Here is a 4,626-nt window from a genome sequence, read left to right as displayed (position 1 = left end):
CAGAGAGTTTAATGCATGTGAAGCAGTTAAAATAGTCACTGGCACATAATAAATGTTCAATAAATGTTACTTCTAGAGCTCCCCATTTGTGGGGGGAAGGAAGAAGCACTAGTTAAAACGCCATCATGCCTATGTGGTAGCTCCACTTCTCCCTCAATCCTGTAATCCTTTCCTTCCCCTCCACAGGAGTGGACCCCAAGAGCTGTCTTTAATAAGCATTCTGCACACTACACTGGCTCAGACTCTGAGTCCTGGGAAGCTCAAGTGGTGAGAATTTTGATTCTGCAAAGAGAAGAGGTATGACAATGAAAGGCCTTTCATAACTTCAGCGCTGAGCAGCATTAGTCAGGGGTCCCCTCCAACCAACCAGAGAAGATACAATCCTGTATTCAGGATCATCCTCAGGGAATGTGTCAGCTGGCAAAGGACATTGTTTATCTACCTCTGTACCTTGCTGAACCTCCCCCACTTAATGAGCTCTGATGTAGGAGGAACCTGTCTACAATGCACATCAAAGGCTTCAGAGGAGAGGGAAGAGGAGGAGGAGGAGGAAGAGGAGGAGGAGGAGGAAGAGGAGGAGGAGGAGGAGGAGGAGGAGGAGAAGGAGGAAGAGGAGGAGGAGGAGGAGGAGGAGGAGGAGGAGGAGGAGGAGGAGGAGGAGAAGAAAAGATTCATAAAGGAGAAACATTTGGGACAAGAAAGATATGCAGAGAACAGCCTTCCTTCCTTGTGTCTTGATTTAGAGAGCCTGACTTCTAACTCCAAATAAAAGAGAGCAAGACCTGAATTTTTCTAAGAGTAGGGCTAAAGAGGGACAGACATATGCTAGAGATTGGCTCACTTTTATTTGATTATTTGTTTGCTTGCTTTTAAATTACATTTTCATGCATCTTAAAGTAAATGAGTGATATAAAAATGATCTCATAATGAGAAGAGCAAATGGGTTGGCCCTTTGAGGATCTGGTGCTAAACCCATCCTGCTCGCCCTAGAGGTTCCCTTAAGGAAGATGATCTACCTACAGATTCTTTTCTACTAGGGGTAGCATTTTGTTTGTTTTTACGCTGAGACTTCTTCTTGTGTCTGCTTTTCCAAAGTTATACTTTTCTTTAAAAAATCCATATATCCAAATATCTACACTTATTTGTACAGGCTGTAGCACATTTTAGAATTAGAGAAAGGAAATTTCATGCATGGAGCAACACGCCCCATTTACTTCCAAAGAGTGTTAGTGTATTATCTTTTTCTTAGAAAATTAGCGGATTTTTAAATTATCAGCTATTTTGGAGGAAAAAAAAGATCTTTGTTATAATAAAATTAAAGTAAGTCAATATTAATCTTTTTTATATTTTTTAATTCTGGGTTTAACTTTATCTTATCTTTTTTTTAGTTGGATATTTAGATAATCATTTTTCAATTACTTAATCTACCATAAATCAATCAATGAATCCCCTCTGGGCATGGCTTAAGCTACCTTCCACTGATATGAAATGATCTTTTATTTTTAAATAGTTTTTATTTTCTGTTACTATATGCTTAGCAAATCAACTGTCTAGAAGCATATAATTTAATTTCCCAACATGTTTTAGAGGACATAAGCCCTTAACATATTATTGATTCTAATTTGATTTCATCGGGGATAGTAAATATTCTGCATTTCTTTTTTAAAATTAGACATAGATTTTTGTTTCCTTGCATATTATCTGTATTTATTATGTTCCATGTCTTTCAGAAGAGCATATATTTTGTTTTTGGAAGACTTGAGGTATTATAAAAAGCTATTAGACCATTTTTGTTAATTGTGTCATTAAATTCTGATAGCTTTATTATTTTCTCTTTTGGATTCAACCATTTACCCCATGAATTCTCTCATTTCAGCTTAAAATTTCTCATCCGTTTTCAAAAATGCCATCATTAGAAAGGGATTCTTTTGCATACTAATGATTTTTCATTTTTTTTTCACCCAAAACTATCTACTGCAGTGTCAGCAGCCTTGGGAAAGGTTACACTTCCCACTAGATTGGCAAAGGTACTTTTGCCATTTCTCTTTTCTCCTGGGCCTTTGCCAGAGTTGGCTAATTGATCAAGGTCTTTCTTCCTGTGGAGTCCAGATGCTACCTTGGAAAACACTGCTTGAACATACTGCTACCAACTGATCACAGTTTGACCTCCTTCCTTAAAACATCAGCAAGTCAAAGTAAGAAAGTAAAATTGAACAATTTATACTAGATTTGAAGGAAAATATCGAATCAATGTTTTCTGTTTTTTTTTTCCAGTCAAGTTGTTCAAAACAAGTAGGCCAACACTATTAAACATAGAAGATCTCATAGTGTAAATGTATCAATGAAATAACTACTGGGCAAAATCCAGAAAACCAAGAGATGAATCAAAATAAACAACCCAGTCTTAGAGAATCTATGGTCAATGGGATCCTTCAAAATATTATAAATAATTCTATTTATAACAGAATATACATAATTTGTACTTTGAGCATGGAGATAAAGAATGTTAGTGAGGAGAAAGAAGTTCAAATATCTGACCTATAATTCATATATCTCTAATTAGTAGGAGAAGATTACTGCTGAAGGAAGGAGGCTGTTGACCCAGTCTTGTCTTCTTGTGGACATATTGATAATTGAATCCTTCGGTAAATAGAGTAAGATATTTTCTATAAATAAAGGTCTTTATCTGTGGAATACTCTTAATGAACTACCCCGATTTAAGATTGTTGATGATGGACAAGACCAGTATCAATGAATTTATGACGTATGATCATCAAAGAACATCAAATAAACTATACAACTATCTAGAATACGAAGTAAAAAGGTTTTAAGACCCAAGAGTTTCCACTGTGTAAGAGTCCAACAAGTTTCAGCGAGAGTCCCATAAGGGAAATCTGATCCAAAGACCCTTTGTTCATAAGTGCAGGAAGAACCCAAGGAGCTTTGTAGGGTATCTGGCACCTCTCTGCTTTGCTTGATCTCTCCATTCCTACATATTGACAATATTAGTAAAACTTGATACTGGGTAAGACCATTTGTCTTACTTAGATTTGAAAATCAATTTTAGTGGTTAATAAAAATTAGAGAATCAAGGCAGAAGGGTAAAATTGCCTATTTCTTCTTTTGGCTGAACACAGAATCAAAAAATATGGCTCAAAATTGAAATATAGGACTAATAAATGTTTTCATCTCAACCTTTTATTGGTTTTCATAATTTTTTGATGTTTATAGGTATTTTTAGGAAATTTCACCTCTTAAGGTGAATAAATTCGTCTCTGTTGTTTAACAAAACTTTTGTGTCATTTGCATTGCTTTTCCCTTTACATTGAGGTATTTTATTATTATTATCATTACCAAAAGTACCATGTACAAAAATAACCTCCCTAAAGCAATTTCTTCCTTCACAGATATGAACATTATTTTTGTTTTTGTTTTTTTAGAACTCACACACTGGAGAAATTATTTAACCTTGAATTCTTTACAATGGGTATTAATGAGTTTTAAATGATAAAAATTTATCAGTATTTATTGTTAAATTACTAGCCAGCTTCTTACTAGGGACTTGTTTCAAAAGCATAAGATCTTTTGGAAAAGGAAGAAAATAAGGTTACTAACATTCCCAGTCCCGCCATTTTGTTTCCAAACTGAAACTTAATACAAATTCTTACTGTTTGTGTTCATTAATTCTTTCTACACTGAGTGGGCACTCATTATGTCCAAAGCACTTTTTAAGTGCCAACAACAACAAAAGAAGGATAATCTTTGCCTCAAGGAACTTACAGCCCAAAGGAGGAGTGGGTAATTGAACCTTTTGGTGGGTGTATGGTGAAAAACAACAATGCACAAAGTGATTTGGGAATTTGGAAGAGGAGATAGAAACTCTGCCTTGGGCAACTAAGGTAGATTTTCAAAAAAAGTAGACTAGTATATAAATTAAGATATCTAATCCATTGCATATTGGGTTGTTTTAAGACTTTGACATTCCATCTTTCAAAATAACACCTTGAATAAGGTGCAAAACAGAACTGCCTGCCACAGAGAAGCAGTTTCTTAGGCCATCTCCATAACAAAGTCCAGGGAACATTCCCTGGCAAACCGAGAGATGTGAGTTTTGATATCACTCTAGTGCCATAAACTTGTACAATTAACATTGTCAAAAATGTGCATTTGTGCAGTGTCATAAACTCTCTTGGTTTTTATTTCCATCATTATGTAGGAGATGGAGTTAAATAGCCTTGGCCACTACTTTTCAGACACAAGAATCTGAAGTGTAGCCTTGTGCTTGCTATGACTAATAATGCAGAAGAGAGAGACTGAGGTAACTAAAACCCAAACTAGGAGGCATTGACTTACCAATGAGACAGTAGGTGGTGAGAAACTGATACTAGAGGTTAGAAAGATGGCAAAAGGATTATCTAAAGTGTTACTTGCAGTAACCTAGGAAGCAAATCACATGTCTTACAAATGTTGAGGCTGGAGGGAGAGAAGATAGAGACAGACATGTTAGTAGGGTGTGAAGAATATTATATGGTTTATTGCCCTTTGGCAAAGGGTTAAAAGAAAGAGACAAAAATCTAGATAGAAATGGTGGATTTGCAAGTAGAAATGTTGGAAACATTATTTTGG

This window comes from Ictidomys tridecemlineatus, chromosome 2 (assembly GCF_052094955.1).
Source record: "Ictidomys tridecemlineatus isolate mIctTri1 chromosome 2, mIctTri1.hap1, whole genome shotgun sequence".
NCBI classification, from domain to species: domain Eukaryota; kingdom Metazoa; phylum Chordata; class Mammalia; order Rodentia; family Sciuridae; genus Ictidomys; species Ictidomys tridecemlineatus.
Note: the sequence above shows the minus strand (reverse complement) of the source record.